Source organism: Corvus moneduloides, chromosome 3 (assembly GCF_009650955.1).
Source record: "Corvus moneduloides isolate bCorMon1 chromosome 3, bCorMon1.pri, whole genome shotgun sequence".
NCBI classification, from domain to species: Eukaryota; Metazoa; Chordata; class Aves; order Passeriformes; family Corvidae; genus Corvus; species Corvus moneduloides.
In genome coordinates, this window is record NC_045478.1 from 84114098 (window position 1) to 84134434 (window position 20337).

At 43.8% G+C, this 20337-nt stretch overlaps 1 protein-coding gene across 3 annotated transcripts in view; it reads left to right on the plus strand.

Moving 5' to 3' along the window:
• Nucleotides 1-3325: 3325 nt before the first annotated feature.
• AGPAT4 (1-acylglycerol-3-phosphate O-acyltransferase 4) overlaps nt 3326-20337 on the plus strand; it is a 78341-nt gene continuing 61329 nt past the window's right edge. The window contains exon 1 of one of the 3 annotated variants that reach the window (XM_032102485.1): nt 3326-3346. The gene's annotated coding sequence lies outside the window, so the exon portion shown is untranslated. Of the gene's footprint in view, nt 3347-5849; nt 5931-20337 lie in introns of those variants that run through there. The other 2 variants (XM_032102484.1, XM_032102486.1) reach the window with 2 other exon arrangements.

Genomic DNA, 20337 nt, shown 5'->3' on the forward strand with positions numbered 1-20337 from the left:
CTATATAAAGACTGTTGCATAGTGATTATTTCCTAGCACTCAAACCATGGTTTATCCCATTAATTTTCTTGGGAAATAGACCCTTCTTGGGAAATAGCTCCCTTTATGCCATCAGATAAACCTGTCTTTACAAAAGCAGCACATAGGAGAACATGGGATGGAGACGGCTACAGCTGATAAGACAAGAGTTGAGTCCTGTCTTGTGTCTCCAGTATGGACAGAGTGGTGCGGGTTTGGTGAGAAGAGCTGCAGCAAGCAACACATTCTTCAGTGAGCAATGTATAAGGAAGAGTATTTTTCCTGGCTCTTCTTAAAAGTTTTTTTAAATGACCTTTCCAATTCTGTGTGATTGAACAGATAATCAAATGCTAACTTCAATGTAAATTTGACAATGGAGCTCGAGTTGTTACCTGGCAGAGTGAAGATGAGTGCTCTAAGTGTGGCTTAAAGCTGCTGTCTTTTATGGGCGGGGTGAGGATATAGCCATTCACAGGGTGAGGACACTGCTACAGAATTAATTACAAGCTAGATCAAGAGCAGCACACTTATTGCAGGGATTACCATTTTATGTAAATTTGTACAAAGCTCAAAATGGCAGGCTCACACAGCTCATCTCTACACTCTACTGTGGCATAAAGCAGCCTTGTCCTCATTGTACTGAAGTAGTTATTTCCTCTTCTAGGTGAGGCAATGTACATATGCAAGCAACAAGAATAATTGTGTGATTTTTTTCTGACTGTAAATGTCTGTGTAACTACATATGCATATTAGGTATTGCCCTTGAAGACCTGGAGAGCAGCCAATGTGCCGTGCTTCCTTGATGTAAACAGAGTTGTGCATAAACAGCATTTGTTTTTAGAGGGTCTGTGCTACTCCAGCTTCCAAATGTTCGGACCAAAATTTTTCTTCTGCAGCTTCCTATCTGAGCTTTTCCGCAGTTTCCTGAGTACCCTCTAAACAACCCTTACCTTTGCAGCTCCAAAGTGATCTTTCCTCTAAGGTCTTAGAGGAATTCCACCTGCGTACACCCATGACCATGCCAGTAACAGATGTTGCATCTCTGCATTTCCAAGGTGCCATTGAAGCCCTCACCGTTTTGTCACACTGAACCACATTTAATCAGAGCTGCAAGATTTCCTCCTGTCATGGGGTAGGTGTTTGTATGTGTGTGAATGTGTGTGCATGCATGTCTGTGTGTGTGTGTCTAGAATATCTGCTCTGCCACCTGCACATGTAGGTTTATCTAAAGCCAGTCACCTGAGTCACCAAGTTTAGGCCCAAAGTGGTCCACGCAGAAGTCTTCATTTTAATCAAGCTTTAAGAAAACAAGAAAAACAAATCTGTGATGTTTGTATTAGATACATGTGTAAAGAGAAACAAAGGATCCTCTCCTCCTAATAGGCAGGCTCAAGTTGAATATTTAAAACAGCTACAGAAATAATATTTGTACATGTGTAAGGAGTATTTATTTTGTGGATGTCAGCAGATGTGAAAATATTCGGTGTAATTCTGAAATGAGTAATTTGGAAAACATTTTATATGGTAGGATCCTTGGTATTTATTAAATGAATGGTGTGGATGCTAAAGAGCAGGAACAGTGGAATTTTCCAGCTGCTGAAGCATTTTGTGAAGTCTTCCTTTCTCATCCTTTAGCTGAGACACAGTGAAAGACGGTTTTGTAAACTAACTCTCTATCTTGCACCTGCATGGTCTTGTTTTGGTTCACTGAAGAAAATATTTTGCAATAGGCGTCGTAGCATTCAGCCAATCACTCTGGGAGGTGTATGGTCAAGCACCCAATAATGTCATTTCTCTATTGTGAACCAAGTTATATAAATGAGGTGATAATTAATTAAATAATTCCATTTTATCCAAGACTTGGATTCTGTGTCGTGATTCTCGCCATCCCTGGGGACAACAGCGACAGAATGGTATTTTTTAAAAATTGTAAAGAATTTACGTAATTGATTAGTAATCTAATACTTGTTGCAGAAAATAAAGCATGCTGAAAGAATAAACATGTTCAAAGAAATGGGTTTTGGCATCTCAGTCTATTTTTCCTGTATGGACTAGACTTTGTAAAGGGTCAAATTGGACAGTCTGGAGCTTAAATTCCTGTAACTCATCTCACACATTAGCTCTTTTGCTAATGCCTATTCAACTAAAGAATGAGTCTATTCTAAAATTAACTGTGGCCCCAGGGTTTCGTTTTAACAGAATGTTTCCATGTGTGAGTATCGTGGCTTCTTTGAAAGGAAGTGGGAGTTTCTATACAAAAACAGTGGATCCACTGTACAGCTGAGGTAGAGGAGAAGATGGCAGGTGTCACAGCTAGGGTTAGTCCACACTTGAAAAACTCACCCAGAAAAATTAGTTACACAGGGAGTGGGTCTGATTTTCAACACCACTCCTCCACTGGCCTATTTAAACTGGTACACCTGCATCTACATTAGGACTTCTATCATTCCAACAATGCATTGCATCAATACCGCTCATTTTTGGTTGCATACTTAAATAAACTGTCAGCATATATTGACCTAGGTATAGATATTTTCATGTGGTTTCCTAGTGGAAAAGGATTGTGTAGTCATACTTCACACATCAGTCCTTACTATAATTCCTGACCTTGTTAGCAGATTTTAATCAATCCCCAAAAAGCAGCAGAGATCTCAGACACAATTACTTTCCCACAGTTTTCATAAAGACGGATAAGCCAAGCACAGGAAAGACTTCCTGTTATTGCCAGCACAGAGGGAAAGCTTGCAGTTCAGCCTTTATTACATTCAGTCTACACAGAAGAGGACCATTATGAATGTTTTTAAATGCAGGAAATTGCCTTTTATAACCCACGCCTTATTAGATATTGGAGATTCTAGCCATAAGACATGCAGCAAGAGCAAACTTGACTTCCTGAGCTCAGCTGCTCATGGAAGTGTATCATAGTGTATCCCTATGTTAGTATCCACTCTCTCAGTTTGGCAGCATCAGCAGCAGGGGTGTTGCCTCTTCTCTCTAGGCTGGCATAGGCAGCACTGCAGAACTTTCCAGGACAAACAAGCTTTTGCCTGCAATAAAATTTCTGAAGTCGAATTCACAAGTCGTTTAAAAGTGCATGTGATGAGCAGGGTTGAGGTCCAGCTGTGAAAACCAGCAAGCAGTTAATTTTGCTTCAGCCATGAGAGATACCTCACCGACTGGAACTAGAGGGGGTGGTTTGGGGTTTGTTTCTGTGGTTTTGTTTTGTTATTGCTGTTATCATGTTTTTGTTATGTTTATTTCTTACACGAAAACTCACTGAAAATCACCCATTTCACACAGTGATGGATAGCTGGGAGGCATCCATCAAGTAAGTTCCTGACTCAACTCTTGAATCTTGCCCAATGCAAATAAAGTATTTGCATACCCACCAGCAACAAGGAAAAAAACTGCACTGAGGTTGCAAACCAAGCACTCAGAACAAGAAATGACAAACCTGAGCCATTCTCCATTCAGTGCTCTGCAGGGCAGAGCTTACAGAAAGAGAATCTGATTCCTTTTTATCCTTCTTGTTCCACTACCTAAAAAATACTCAGTGAGGACATCACAAGACCTGCTCTTAACACAGAAGTATTTTTTTCTACATGCTCTTCACTCTCAGTCATTACCATGGTATCTACAGCTTCATAAGATCTACCTTTTAATCCCCAACTTAAATAAGAGGGTTTTATTATTCATGTTTTCCTGGTTAGTCTTTTGACAAATAGATGTACTGTATCAAAACTAGAATTCACCTCTCCAATGGAAAGTTTTCTCAGGTGTAAAGCATCCATAAAACCTATTACATTCAGCTGCAGCTTAACACTAATGAAAGCAAGAAGACAGACTTTTATTATGGCCTCACAGAAAATCAGAACATACAAATAACCAGCTGCAAGAGTTTGGTTTCAAGAAAAGCTAAATAAAAGATGTTCAGAAACTACCACACACAGCATCAGGGTGCCTGACTTTTGGATCCTTGGCTGTCAAGATAACATCTAGGTGCTGAGTAAGATACCTCGGAATAACACCCCAAGAATCTGTACTTGTAGTACACAAAGCTGCTTCAAGTAGGTGGTCAGGGATGCTTTGGACACAGCTGCGCTACAAACCCAGCCACTCTCCATAATTAAGTACTTCATTCATGGATTTTACTTCTTATACCTCTGCCTGGAATTATCCCTTTTTCAAAATGCAGCCACAGGGTCAGACTTTTAAAATATGGCTGGGGAAATTCCCTTTACCAATCTCTCTCCACACAGCAGTTCAGCAGCTAAACCATTGGCCTGAGAATGGCAGTGAGCTGGATGCAACTCCTTCATGACCAAATGGGAAGAAGGTGACTCAATCTTGAGCACCTGAACAGTACACTCAACACACCCCATCATCAGGAACCTGTCAGGGCACTGATGGCACAGCTACATCTTGATAGCCCTGACCAGCCTCACCTGGGACCCACACACATGGCCCATGGGCCAGGGCTCCATTTAAGCCCAGGTCTGGGCCCTTAGTCCCTCTTAGAGCTTTCCAGTAGATGCATGCATGTTTGGTTTGGTCTCCTGCCTTGCTTCCCAACCCTCTTGTAGCTCTGTTTCCCGTTGTGGCCTTATCTTCTGCTGCTCTTTGTATGAGCTTTACACTTGTTTCATTGCTTCATCTTGTCTAGGACAGTCAGTGGAGCTGCAATGTGCTGCCACTGCCCTGTTCAGGTATTGTGGGAAAGTGCTCTGGCTAGCAAGTACACTGCCTGTGGTGTGGCTACCCTCAGCTCCAGGCTTTTCCTCCCTTGAGTACCAGCCTTGCTATTGCTGCTCCCTAAGAGCAATAGCACTAATGATAATAGCAACAGTAATGATAAACGTAATGAAAAGGAGAGAGAGGAATAAAACCCCAGAAAAACAAGTGATGCACAGTACAGTTCCTCAGCAGACGCTGACTGATGCCTAGCCAGTAGTTGCTGACTGGAATTAAACCACGACAAGTGTTTACTTTGAGCTCATCTTACATTGAGGGTAAAGGGATTCTACGTGGCTGGTACGGACCGGGTCTGTAACAGGGCTTTGCTCTATCCAGCTCATTGCCTGCCAGCCCCCAGCCACGGGAGCCCTCCAGCCCTGGTGTAACCACGCACGCAGGAGCTGACAGTGCTGTCCCAGTGATGTGTCATCCCAGCCACCATCACCTTCCAATGCTTTGGGTGTTTATAATAGACTCAGTCCTGCTGTTCTCTATTCATGGAAGCTGCCTTTCACTCCGCAATCAGAGCCTGGCAGCAAATGTTTGTGTTGTCACATAGAGTGAATACTGTACAGGGTACTCGGTGCTTGGATGGCTGCCACGGCATGTATCTATTTCCACAGCATTCAGGCCGTGGAGTTGTTTTTTGTTGCCCAGTTTCTACTTGAAGGGTCAGCTAGTCACAGGTGCGCATCACGCCGCAACAGCCCCCTCTCCACCCCGCGTTTGGCCCGGTAAGGGATGACGAGCATTCAGAGGCGATCAGCGGCAGCGTCCCTCAGGGGACGGGCGCTACGCCGCGCCCCTTCCCCCGGGCCGCCGCTTCCCCGGCTCCCACTCGCTCCTCGCAGCCCGCCGCCCTTCCTCAAACGTGGCGCGGCAGCGGGAGTTCTCCTTCTCCGCTCCGGCGGCGCCCCGGAGGGCGAGCGACGGAGGTACGGGGAGGGGTCGCCGGTTCCCGCCGCCCCAGGAGGAAGTGACATACTGACGGCGGAGAGGGAAGGAGACGGGGACCCTGTTCCCGGAGTGGAGCCGCCCGGCGGGTGGAGCCTGGCGGCCCCGCCCGAGCCGCCCGCCCGCTCCCGCCGCGTGCAAAGTAGTGGCAGCCGGTGCGGCTCGGCCGCCGCCCGCTCCCGGCGCCCCAGCGCGGCACGCGTGCCCAGGCCCGCCGGCGCCAGGTACGTGCTCTTCCCCTGGCGCCCTCCGCGCTCCGCAGGTGCGGGGCCGCCCTCCCTCCTCCGCCCGGTGTGCTGCCCCGGGCGGAAAAACCAGCCCCGAGCCAGCCCCTCCGCGGCGCTGCCGCCCCCCGGCGCGCCGTGGCGGTGAGGCGAGGGACCGGCAGCCGCCGGCGGGCGTGCGGGAGAGGCGGGCTGCGAGTGCAAGTTTCCTGATTTATTCGTCCTCCGCCTGGGTCTCCCCCGCCGCCCGGACCCGCGCCGTTTCACCCGCGGCCGCCGAGAATTTTCCTGCCGCCTTCGGGCCCCCTTTGTGTGGCGAGCGCTGTCCGCGCCGGGGTTTCCGTGGAAACGGCGGAGCTACGGCGGCCCAGCCCCGCCGAGCGCCCCTCTGCCGCGCCGGGCGGGCGTGCCGCCCCTTCCACTTTCCCTTCGGTGCCGCCCGCTCGGCGCGGCAGGGCTGGCGGCGGCCGGGGATGGGGCGGGCGGTGCGGTTGCCCTGGGAACGGGCGGGTGCCATCGCCTGTTCGCTGCCGCCGGTCCGCAGCGAGCGGGCGCGGCGTGCCCCGGCGGGGTCCGGAGCGGGCGTGGGTCGGTCGTGGCGGCTGCTCCGCCCGCCGTACCCGGGAGTCCGTGAGCTGAGGCGGGGGAGAGGGGCAGTCTGCCTCCGTGGTGATGTGCTCACGTGTTGTAGGAGCGCTGCCTTTCACCTGTCGGCGTCTCTTCATAAAGATATTTAAGCCGAATTAAATAATGACTGTAAACTGACTTAAGGTGTGTCGCCTGATACCGTGTGGTGAAGATTATTTAAATAACAAGTAATGCTTTTTAGCATTTATTTCAACAAGTGAGCACTCACTTGAATGGCTGAAAAGACAACCCACGAAAGAGTCTGTTTCAACAATGTCACACCAAGACTTCTGGTCTTTATCTTTGTTACACATTTCTAAAAGTTGTGTTTCGAGTCCCTTTGCAGACATCTAAGAATGATGTACCTTGTGCAGGTGCTTGTGTGGGAGAGAGCAACCCTGCTGCTACATGAAAACTGAAAATGCTTTACAAGAAGGTAGAAGGATGCCAGAAACTCTCAAACAAAAAAACCCCAAACATTTATTTTAAAACAGTGATGCCTCCGACCCAGGAAGTTGTACCAGGCGATTGTAGCCTGAGCTTGTACTGATAATGACTTCACACTAGAGCGAGTAGCAAAAGAATTAAAAACTGGTGGAGTAGAGAAACTGTTGTGAAACAACTTAAGCTGAACTTTTCAGCCTTTTTTTCCTCGAACTTCTCATGTGAAGGATGTAAAGATTGGTGTGAATGTACAGAGGTCTGTTTAAGTATGCCAGGACTACTACTGTGTAAAGACTGACTGCATGGATCACTAGAATAGTTGACGTGCTTAAATGTTTGCTGTCATTTTCTGACTTTCTCTACCTGCTTGTATTTGATACAATGCTGTGGTTTTCCAAATACTATGGATTAAAACACATATTTATTCACTTTAGAAATTTGTGTAAATACGTGTAGCTTTGCTCTTCCCTGTTAATGTTTTGCATTAACAATGCCTGAATAAGCTGTATCAAAAATGAAACTTTACCTGTGTTTTATGGATGACAGGGCCAGGTTTCATATGGAAGAATATCTTAGGAAGCCTGCAGAGAAGAGAGAAGGTATTGCAAGCTGCTTATGAATAAAGGTTGCTCTTAAGTAAAGTTTAGTTGTGTTGTTGGCAAGCACTTTAACAGATTTTACTAAGTGCCTCAAAAGAAGGTGAAAGTAACATATTTTAGGAGTGGAAAAATTGCGCAGAGAGGTTAGCACTTGCTCAGAGTCACAGAACAGAGAATGCTGTGCCCAGAGCACAGTAATTAACTGTGTTTCTTGAAACTCAGTAGGTGTCATTTTGGTGGGGAGGTTGTTTTTACGGTAAGTCTTGCTCTGTCCAGCTCAAGTGCAGGGCACTGAAGCAGTGTCCATCTGTCTCGAGTGAGGTGTGCTCTCCTGGAGTGATGGTTGTGCATCACTCACAGTTTAATGGGCTTACTGTACTATAACAGAGAAGAGTTTTATAGGAGAAGGGTTCTCTCACAGATGATGGATGAGAATCCTAGGGCTGTACTCTGCCCTGCTGAAAGGGGTGGATTATTTTTTGTGTTGTGCACCCTTGATTTTGTTGCTGGAAGGTGAAGACTGGGGACAACTCCCCTTCAAATCTCTTCGTGCAGGAAGACACTGTCACGGCTGTGCTGAGGCTAGCAAGGTACTGTTCTTGTGTTGCAAATGAGCACTTGTGGCCCTTAGAACTTGTATTAGTAATTTGATCTTAAATTTTAAAAATTCAGATTTCCACTGTGTGATGTGGCACGCCACTTCCCTGACTAGTGGCATCACTACTACTGCTGTCAGTGTGTCCTGATAAGGGAGCAGATGAGCAGGAGGGTAACAGTGCATAGTAGTGCACTGTGCATGTACTTTACTCAGGAAGAGCTTTTGCAACTGTGGGCCTTGTTTATTAGAGAAAACATTATACCAGTCAAGGCAAATGTCTCATCAGGTGTGTTTGATTCAGCTGTACTGAATGCAGTGGGCTTTTTGTAAGGAAACTAGAAATGTGACAGGACAGTACCCTGTCTGCTTTGTTGCCTTTCAGGACTGGTATGTGGCAGCTGAGAATATGTTTTTTCCCTGAAGTGCTTTATCTGTGGGGTTGCCTTGCCCAGTGATTCATTTTCAGGCATTTGGGAAAGTTTGCTCACCAGTCTGTTATTTGGTGGTCCTAGGCTCATTCACATCTGACTGTGGTGAGTACCTTGATCACCTCTGACTAATGCCTGTGTGTGCTCAGAAACTGCTGACTCACTTCGTTTTCCTGCTTTTCCCCTGTCTTCCTCCAGTGCCTTGATGCAGAGATGAGGTAGGGTCCAAGGTAAAGTCAGAGAAGGAAGAAATGGAAATGAATGAGAATAACTGTGTGTTGTGGCAAGGATGAAGATGCTGCAAAGACCCCCCCCTTTGATAATGTGATGGATTTGCTGAAAAGGCACATAAGCTATGTGTTAGGAGCCAAGCAGAGCAGGCTAACAGCTGTAGTGAGCCCACAGTCAGGAGATGCTGGGTTATGGTCCTGCTGGTGGTCTGTTCTTCAACTTGAGCTGAAGGCCTTTTTACTTCTTATGCTACTGTTTTGACCTTCTGCTCTTCTGTCTGTCGTGTTATATTCTGCCACAAAGAGCTTTACACTGAAATAATTTTCTGCTTCTTGCAAAAGGGCTGACCTGGCATGAGGTTTCTATTGTAGCATAAATAACAGGAACAGGGAAAGGCAATTAACCAGTTCTAGGCTGGAAAGAAGTCAGAGCTAGAGGTCACTTAGAGAGGGTTTACTTGCCAGAAGGTTCGGAGTTGCAGGCAAAGACAAGCACACTGGTTTCAGTTGCATGTGGGACTGTTGATTAACATCTGAAAAACTTCTGATGTGCACTAGATTTCCTTTTAACTGGACCAACAAAGTTAAATTTCAGTCGCATTTCCCCAGCAGGATCCAGGTGGATTTGAAGGTTTGCCCATGCTGATTCCGTTGGCAGATAATGCAGGTTTTTTCACTTATCTGAAAAAGGGTAAGACTTGACTTAAAACCTGCTGTTAAAGACAGGGAAAGAAACGTATTTGGGAGGAGTCTTTTTGTAGAAACGGCTTGTGATTTCAAGTGACAGCTACTTTGTGAAAGTTAAGCTGTGTCCTGCTTCTTTCCCTGTCTCCACACAATCCAGGTCTTCACACATTGTAGTTTGCCTCTTCTTACCATGTTTTTGAGCACTTTGGAAAAGACTATTACTGCAGATGCTGCTTTGCACTTCTGGAAGGTCTAGAAGCGTTCTGCCTGCAAGCAGACTACACTTGCACTTAAATCATTTTTGAGGTTCCCCCCTTCAAGTTACAGGTGGCTGGTCAGGGGTTAATTCTGTGATTCTGTGTTACTGGACGTTTTTTACATGTCTGTGCCTCTGAATGTGTGCATAAATATTGCATTTCACCCAAGAAGGAGGCAGAGAAGAGCTTCAGTTTGAATTTAAGCCTTGTAAAAGTGTATCAAAAATATTTAAAGTAAGCAGGAGAAATGCTCAAAGCCAGGCTTTTAAAAGGACTTGGGCACTTGCAGTTGTTCAGAGATGTTGTGGAAAATCCAGGTAGCTGTTGATGTATCTGATGCTCAGTTTGGCGCAAAATTTATAAAAATATTCCTGGGCATTCTTAGCAGCATGTTTAGGAACTGTTAACACCTGCACACTTGCCATCCAGTAAAGTAAATGCAGTCAGGTCAAACACTGTCTCTGAATGATTTTGCGGGGTGTTTAAGGTGGTTTTGACTAGCCCTGGCTTTAGGTGCTGAGAATACAAGATCATTGATTAGTTACATCACATTTGGCTGTTTTGGAGTCATAACGTTTGCTAAACAACAAGGACAATTGAAACTTGTTGAGGGATTTCTTTTGGCTTCAACAGGGTTTGAATCAGGTCCAAAATGAAACCTCCCTTTATTACTGGGCTTGATAAATCTCGTGCCTGTGATAAAGGCTTTTATTCTCTGAAGTTCTCAAATTAAATCAGGCTCTTAGAGGACTAATGGTCAGGGAGAATGAGGAGGCTGAAAGTATTCTTAGTTCATGTTGTGGCAAAATACATCTGAACACTCCTATCATGAGGCAAAGGTGAGTGAAAACTGATGTAGAATGGAACTGCTGATACATGGGTAAAGCTGTCACTGTGTTTATCTGGGTTTTTACCTGGCATCTGCATGTCTGGTTGTTTCCTGTGTAGGTACATCTTTCACTGAAGCTGGCATCTTATTTTTTGGAACCATGCCAACCACATCTCAGCTATGAGATTTATTTTTTGTTTAAGGTGTTGGGTGTTAGCTCTTTAGGGCAGGAGTTGGTTTTCTTTGAATAATAAATCTGGAAGCTTCCCTGCCACATTCATTCTTCAGTTAAACTATTTTCTACAGAAAGAACCATTAAACAATATTTAATGACTAAGTATTAATATCCTGTGTATCTCTGTCTTGTGTGGCTACATCTTTTGTTTGCATTGTCATATTGTCATTTCCAGTTTTGGGATGCGATTTTCATAAAGGCGAAATTCAGCTACTTCGTACTCTTCAGTGTCATATGATAGAATACAGACAAATTAAATCAATACTTAGAGGTTAAAAAAAGGCCTTATGAGTCTTTTTCTGTTTAATGTTTCCTTAGTATTCAAAGAGCATAGTGATGTTGCTTCATATTAATTAAAAATATGCAAATGGCCTAGCTGAAGGAGACTGTCTCCTGTCACAGAAGATACAAAAACCTAACAGCTCACTTGGAGCTGTAATCAGGTGAATGGCACTTTTTGTTTCCAGCACAGTTAACAATGTCTTGTGATTTGTACTGGAAGCTTTTGGATTTCCTCATGGAGGAGGTCAGTGCTGTTGGCTGATGTCGTGTGACTTGGAAGCACAAAGAGTGTGTGGTGTGTGCCATATACCTGCTGCATCTGTGGCAGTGTGGGCAGCAGGGCTCAGACCCGCCGAGTAGAACAGGGTTGTCTCCAGCAGGGGCCATACAGCTGCTCAGAAAGTGGCACCATGTTAGAAGTACTTATACTGGGGTTTTGGGGACAGTAGAAAATTTGTTACCAGCCCACAGCTCAGTGGTGAAAGTCGCACTTGTAAACCAGCAGTGCTGTCACCATGGTGTATTTCTCAGCTCAGTGATTCATGCCCTGTCTCTGCCGTTTTCCACAATTATTTTTTTTTAAGGTTCTTGCTGCCACAAATTCTGTGTTATTCTGTAGTTGCACTTTCTGGGGTTTTTTTTAATAAACAAAACAACAAAGCCACACAAGTTAGGAATTAAACTCCTAGGAAAAAGCTTAAAGACGCTGCCCACAATTACTAAAATGTCAGTCTCAATTCCAAAAAATATAAAGAGGTTGTTACATGGGAGTGAGGAAAGAAAGTTACCCTTTTTCCAGTGCTGATGATTTTTATCTTTCGATTGATATCTTTGTAGCATCTATCAGTGCCTTTAATTCCTTCTTGGGTAAGAATGATAGGAGAGATGTATATTTGTGTGCACATGCAGGTAATACTGCCCACTTGGTGCTAAAGTTGTAGTTTATAGTACAGAACCATCCAGGCTGCTGACTACTTGACTTGCATTTCTTGGGGAATAGAGAAAGGAAGGGAAAACAGAGTGCGTTAGATCAGCACATACATCCTGGGTTGTACAGGAGCATTTATACCTATTGCATCATCTGTTTCCGCTGAAGGTCCTTGTGGGATGTGTCCGTTCCCTCTCTGCTCTCCTATGTGTGGCCTTTAAAAAGATGTTGCAAAGAAAACTTGAGCATGGGCAAGAAGGCAAATAAAGGAGTATGAAAAGTGCCAGTTTGTGTTGAAAGCTGGAGCCTGGGGAAGTGGCAGGTTTTGGTTCTGGTGTTGGCTGTTCTGTGGATTTGCTATGTAACTTTAACAAGCTCTCTACCAGGGGAGGTAAGAGGGGAGCAGCAAGAGGGATCTTTCCAGGCTTATTTCACTAGTGTCTTCTGAACGGCTGTAGCTTTTTGTATTAGAGGGGATGGATAAATACAGGAAAAGATCAACAAAATCCACACTGCTTTCTAATCCTATATACATGAAGGATTTGATCTTGCATATAGAAATGGACTTGGTCATGTTACTAAGTCTGCTGAGAGGATATGAAACTTCTCTGCCTGGATACAACTGCTTATGTGTTGGAGATGTGTTTGTCTGTTGCAGAACTGGAGTTAGGAGGTGATACTTTTGTCGTCTAACTTTGCAACTCGTGGGTAAGAATAGGAGGATTAAATATTTGAAGCTTTGAAGTAAATGTGATCCATGTTTCTGTGTTGCCTCACACATAAACGTGATTTGGATGCAGGGGAAGTATTTTGTCTGTTGAGACTGTATAAGCAGTTCCTGTACCTTGTGCTGACCCTTTGTGTTGCTACAAATGTAATTTATAGTTCTTAAAACAAGATGAGGGCAATCAGTGCTTGACAAGTATAAGCCACTAGTCTTCACAGGAGAGGCCTTCTTTCCGAAGCCTATCTCTTATCAAGAGAATGTTTGGACTCCCAGCACAATTTAAAACAGCAACCCTGTTTTTGTACCAGCTCCTGAATAATCCTGTCAGCCGCCTTCCATACCCCCATTTCTTTGGGCTCTTCTAAAAGAAATGTTTTTATAATAACCACTGAAGAACTCAGTAGCTACTCTCGCATTGGATCTATTCCTGAAATACCCAGTGCAGAGGTGATCAGTGTGCCCTTGATGGTGGCTAAGTATTACAATGCAGGTGGCAATATCCTGCTGTACTGCTCCTGCTGCCTCTGTAGTTTTTAATGGGTAATTCCCTGTGTAAGGAGTGATGGTGTGGATCTCACCCTTGAAAGATTTCTCATAAGCTGTGCATTGAGGATCAATGGCTTAACTAGACTGACTCTGGTCTCTTTACTTCAAATGTACAGTTGCCCCAAATGGTCCATGACTGTTCTGTACAGAATTTCATGTGTCTTAAATGCAAAAGCATCTCTACTTACGGACATATGTAGGTATGTTTATATTTGTGAAGGCTTGGTTTGTTGCAAACATTCAGAATCAGTAATTTAACAAACCACCTGTACTTTTGCAGAATTCCAAGTCACTGAAGTGACTTTGTGCAAGCATGTTTGTAGGGGGGTTGTTTTTTGTAGAGTGCCAGATGGCGGTAACGTGTGGGTCTGGTTACCTTTGATTAAGCACTTAATGTTGCCCATGAAAACAAATATTAAATTGTCTTTGACCACGTGATATAGCTGTGTGTCCTACACCCTTTGTGGTTATTCACCTCAATTATTTTTGAGGAACTGTCCAGGTTGCTTTTGTTAGTGTGACAGCATAGCCCACATCCTGCTTACATTCAGTATACTTCCTTGTAACTTTTTTCCTGTTTAATCCTACTGTCTTTCTTAGTCCCTAAGTTTTACTTGTGTGTGGTGCTGCTGTTGTCAGTGCAAGTGACTCTTTAGGTTAATGGACCCAGTTAAAGTAATAAAGTAAAAAAGGAAACAGAGGGACTCAGTGGTCCCCAGGACTGAACTCTGGGACTGAACTCTGATAAAGTCATCGATGCCTTGAGTATCTTAATGCAGCTCTTTATTTTATTTGTTCCCAAGCAAATTGCATATGATTGTTCTTTATATATATTTATATGTATGTATGTGAATGTATTAAAGTACAAAAATCTGTGTGGGAAACAGTTGAACAGCAACACTTGGCATTTTGGAAAGAAGCAACTTGCCTTCCAGAGCTATTTTTGTGAACTTCATGTTCTGCACCCGAGATAACTGATGTACTTCACCCTGATATATTTTTTGAGGATCTCTTTAGAAGCTTGGAACAGAAGTGCTTAACTTCAAGGGGTTTATTCTTCCCAAATAAATACCTCCTCTCAGCATCAAGCCCTGCAGTCTCTAAATGTTACATCTCTAAGGAGTTTTGTACTGATACGTGTTTAAGTTCTTCTCCCTCCTCCCTGAATATTTCATGTCTCTGGAAAAAGGAGCGAGCCTGAACTGTTTCTCAGCAGAACTTGGGCAGTTGCTCTCCATCTTTCCAACTCCTTCCCAGATTATGCATGCCTCTCTCGAACTGCTGTCATCCTCCTCACCTTGCTGTATAAACACTTTGCTGTGTTGGGACAAGCATTGAGGCTAACAGGAGCTCTGCTATGCATTTTGCCATTAAAGTATGTGTACACAGAGGACTTGTGTCCTGGCAGGCATGGAGAGTTTGTGTAGCTGTTTTCCCTATATTAGATCACAGCAGGAAGAAAATTTAAAAGGGAGAAGAGGAGAGCATTATGGTGTGATAACCATTTGAAAACTCACAGGTTACTTCCATTTCTTCAGTTTATGCTCTGTTAGGCAAATTACATCTGTGCTCAATAGAAGATAAATAGTAAGTCAGTTTTATGGCAAGTATATAAATTTGGAATTCTAAATCTTGCTGCTATTCATTCTTCAGCTTTTGGAACAGCCAAACTGACTGATCTCTCCTTTCTAACAATGTGCAGCTCAGGAATGCAGGACTCCTCATGAAAATCTGAAAGCATTCCTGAGTTCCCTTAACTTTGGGGAAAGGTCTTAAGATACACTCGAGTTATTCCCCGATTTGGGACTTTTTGTAGAAACTGTGGTGGGTTGACCTTGGCTGACTTCCAAGTTTACATCAAACTGTTCCCTCCCTCAGCAGGACAAGGGAAGAAAATAGGACAAAAAAGCTTGTGGGTTGATAAAAGGACAGGGAGGTCATTCACCAGTTACCATCGTGGTCAAAGCAGACTCCACTTGTGGAAGTTAATATAACTTATTGTCAGCTGATAACAAAGAAGGGCAGTGAAAAACAAACCAAAACTAAAACTACCTTTCCCACCAAGTCTTCTCTTTTTCCCAGGCTCAGCTTGACTGTAGACTGTACTGCTCTGCTGCACCTCAAGTGGTGCAGGTGGATGGGGAAGAGGAGTTGCAGTCAGTCCTTAACAGTTCCTTTTTTGCTGTTCCTTCTTCCATGCGTTGTTCCCCTGCTACTGCTGGGGTCCCTCGCACAGGGTATGGTTCTTCAGGAACAGGCAGGACCCCCAGGGGCTGTGGTCCCTGCCAGAAAACCTGCTCCTAAGTGGGCTCCTGTCCGTAAGCTGTGAATTCCTTCAGGGCACCTGCTGCCTTGGAAGGTTCTCCTGGGGTGCTGTGGGTAAGTCTGTTCTGCCATGGTCTTTCATGGGCTGCAGCAGGAGAACCTGCTTCACATGGTCTTCACCTGCAGGAGAGTGCCTGGAGCACATACTTCCCCACCTTCTTCACTGACCTCAGAGTCTGAAGGGCTGTTCCTGTCATGTGTTTCACACTCCTCGCTCACAGCTGCTGTGCAGCATTTTTTAATCCTTTCTTTAATGTTGTCACAGAGGTGCCACTAGTGTCAGTGATTGGTTCAGCTTAGCTGACTGGTGAGTCCCTTCTGGAGCTGTCTGGAGCTGGCTTTACAATGTGGGGGACAGTTCCTGGTGTCTTCTCACAGAAGCCATCTCTGCAGTCCCTCACTACCAAAACCTTGCCATGTAAACCCAACACTGGGGCTAATGCTCTAGTAGTTGCCTTTGGGGGAAGTGGGAGGTGACTCAAACCCTAACGAAGCATGAGACAAATAGATGGATAATTCTTCCTCCAGATTTGGGGGTTTTTTGGTGTGGCTCATACAAATACAGTCTCCTTGCAGATGAATACGCACGTGGACGCAACCTCACTTTTGCTAACTTGATGCTCACTGACAGAAAGAGAAGAGCACAGGGGCTTCCTGTGGCTTGCTTTGCATATGTATTTCATGTACAGGAGCACCGTTGAAATAGACTGTGATGTATATGTAGTGCTGCTGTCTGTGCTCTTTTCACAGAATTACAGAATCAAATAGGTTGGAAAAGACCTCAGAGATCGAGTCTGACCTGTGACTGAACACCACCATGGCAACCAGACCATGGCACTGAGTGCCAGGTCCAGTTTTTCCTTCAGGATCAGTGACTCCATCACCTCTCTGGGCAGTCCATTGTAATCACCCCTTCAGTGAGGAAATTCCTCTTGATGTCCAACCTGAACCTCCCCTGGCACAGCTTAAGACTGTGTCCTCTTGTCGTGTCTCTGGCTGCCTAGGAGAAGAGGCTGGCCCCACCTGGCTACACCCTCCTTTCAGGGAGTTGTAGAGAGCAATGAGATCATTCCTGAGTCTCCTTTTCTCCGGCTAAACACCCCCAGCTCCCTCAGCCACTCCTCACAGGACTTGGGCTCCAGACCCTTCACCAGCTTTGTTGCCCTTCTCTGGACTTGCTCCAGCACCTCAATGTCCTTCTTGAAGTGAGGGGCTCAGAAGTGGATGCAGTACTGAATTGTGGCCTCACCAGTGCCAAATACAGGGGGTTTGGATTTAAAAGGCACTACTGAAACTGGTTAATTTGACCTGAGCATATTTTTATAATAGTCTTTGTAACTCGTCCTTCCAAGATGTGGTTTAGATGAGAAAATGCAAGAATAGGCATCATCATCATCATCTATTTGGTTGTTTTTAACTTGCAGCAAACCATTTGAGGACTGGGTCAGAGACTAGATGTAAGTGAAAACTTCTGTGTAAGATTGAAATATGTGCTGTAAAAAAAGAGGTATAGAGCTGACTTGCCTCTCTTTCTAAGTGGGGAATATCAGCTCAGTCTAGATGCTGTCAGGTACATACCATGTTGCTTTCCACACTCCAAGAACTCTATATATTACATAAAATTCGGAAACAGTGGATGACAGTTCTTTGCTTCATTCATGTGCTTTCTCCAAAAGTGCGAACAGTTGTGTTCTTTTTGGAATCTCCAGTTGTAATCTCAGAACACTCACTGACTTGGAAGTATGAAACAGAACTGTTCATTGGCAGCAGCCTCTGCTGGCATAGAGTTCTTCACTTTGCATATCACTTCTGCGTCCTCCTGGTCAGTTAGTCTAAGCAGAAGGAAGTGCTGAGAGTAGCTGAGGTAGAAAACACAGTGGATCTTGCTGAAGAATGAAAGTTAGAGGGAAAAGAGTTAGAATGAATAGTCATGTAATTTGCTTTTAATCCTGAACATGTGACCTCTTAGTCACATGAAGAGATGCTTGTTGACTTGGTCCCTAAACAGACATTTGAGGTTTGAGTCTTTTGTTCTGTATCCAGAGGAAAACTATTATTAAAGAATGTCGCTATCTGGTTTAGATGCTCTAGCTAGCCATTTTCTCCTAATTAATTTTAAGGGGTGTTTGATAGAACAGAGCTTCTTGGCAGCATTCTGATCTTAATAGCTTCTGAGAAAATGCATTGATTGGTCCTTTTGTTTTTAAAAGATTGCTGTAATTTTCAGTCATTATCTATAAGGAAATCAGTAGTTTATTAAAGTAGCATCATGGATTAAGAATTAAAGACCTGACTCTTTTATCACTTAAACTCGTATTACCTTGATGTTACCCATGAGGACTTTTAGGAAGACAAAGAGTAAGTGTAAGGTGTTCCTGTGGACTCTTAAACCCATGTTTCTAGGCCTCATTCATAAGATTAGAACTGATTCTTTTTGTTGTACCAAGAATAAATTGCATTCTTGGAGTTTGGGTAATGAAAACAGTCCAAAAAAATCTTACGAGAATGAGGTTATATCTGAGAAACAGAAACTTAGCTACCATTCCATATACACTGTTTACGTTGCACATTTTATAGGGAAAACAAATTGCATTTAGTCAGAAGAGAAAACTTCTCTGTGTAGTCCCTACTTTTTGGAAAAGAAGAATTAGAGCAGTGTCTCTCATTTCTTGTTCCTTTTGCAAGCAAGTTAGGTTAGACGCCTTTGAATAGTACTGCTTAAGCAGATTTAGTTTGCCTTAAAACAGGTCTCTGAAGCTTTACAGAATTGAAGTTTGATGGATGAGCTATGAAAGTGAGGAATTAATTACTTTCAGACATTCCATTGTGGCTTAATAAAATTGTAAGGCAATAATTATGTTTTATCAGGGTTATCTCATATTTATTTTATTTCTGTGAAGTTTTGTTTTAAAGACCCAGCAGGAAGTAAATGATTCACATAAATGTAACATTTTAATAAAGTTTGACATCTGTGATAATTGCTGGTTTAATTGGTGGACAAAAAGACTAATTATTTTTGTTACAAAGTCTGTCTGTCAGCTGCTTACTACAGTAGATTTATGTTGATTATATCAAATAGGGAGTTTTCAGGTCTTCACTATGTAAACAGTGCTTCAGTCTTAATTTGTGGCTGCTGTTTTTATGTTTTATCCCATGTCTTACTGATCTCTGGGAATTACATTAGAGTGATTCTGTGGGATAGAATTAAACAGGCAGACCAGCACAAAAAACCCTTCTGACCAGTTTAGCCAAGGACAGTAGGATAAACCCAGTCATCAGGCTTTTGGACTCTGTAGTCTTTGAAACCATCCACTTGCAAGTAGCTGGTTGCTTCTATTCTGACTTTTTAAGAAGGTTCTTTTTGTTTGGCTTTGTCTTCTGAGTGTTCAATGGAAGGGTTGGAGAAGAAACACAGCAGTGGTTCCTATTAGACAACATTTCTCATTCTGCTTAGCCTTCAAAAACAAAGCCTCTGGTCAAAGCCCAAGCTAGTAAATTGTCTGCCACCCTAAGAATCATATCTTTAATAGAAAGGTTGGTTAAAGCTGGAATAGCTTTTTACGAGTATCATGACAGCGGTTACTACAATGAATAGAGGCCTGTTCTGCCATTCTGAGCTACAGCTGGTGTCAGCTGTGGTACTGAATAGTACAGCAAGATAAAGGGAACAAAAGGGCACATTTTGTCTGCTAATAATAGGCCTGGGACTGCCATAAACTCTTTATATAAATTATACAACAATACCGATTCTCTTTCTTAATTTTTTCCTCATCTTGCTTGCGGTTGAAAAACTGGCTAAATAACTTCCGAAGCCTTTGCAGCAATTCTTGTGTATGCTCTTTGCTGTGGTGAGCAGAGTCAGCAAAGGGCAGTAAAACAAATGTTTCAGGACACTGATCTAGACTCAGTGCCTCACATAATGGGGTCTCATATAAACTAAAAGGATAGGCATAAAGATTTTTTTCATCAGTTAACTCCCTGGGCTGCTGACAGCTGCTTTTTTGTTATTGGATGTGACTGGCACATTCAGAAATACTGTCTCAGGGCTTCCTCCCTGGGAAAACTCTTCCAACGCTTCGGAGGCACAAACAGTGGAGGAATGGAGCAGGATGGCCACAGCACCTCCTGTCTAACTGTATTCAGAATACTGGGGGTTGTGTTTGCTGAGAGATGTATCTTCATTCTAGCAGTGGTGGTAGTGATGGTAGGGGGAGGTCAGTACAGTATTTGATAGGTCAGAATACTCTGCAGAGGACATTTCCTCTGAATGTTCTATTGCTAAGGTTGGACTGGACCTTTCCAAAATTACACAAACATTTCATAAGTAACCTTAGAGTTGATTTCTTTCCGGAAACTCTGCTGGGTCATGGGTTAGTACTGTTATTGATGTTTCATTTCTGGGTTTATGGATTATAACTGACAGAATCAGTGTCAAGGGATAATTGAACAAATTGTGTGTATGTGCATAGCCATGCTTTTATTCTCTTGCCAAAATCAACTGTTATTTGAGTGTGAGAGGGGAAGAAGACAATAAAGCTAGAATTAAGGGGCTGATGCTACCTCTTTTTTGGGGATCATGGCTGGCATAGCTTGTCAAGAAAGGCACAACTCCTAAAAAAGCTCTAAAGCTTGCATTTACTTTGGAGCTGCTCTTGAAGATTACAG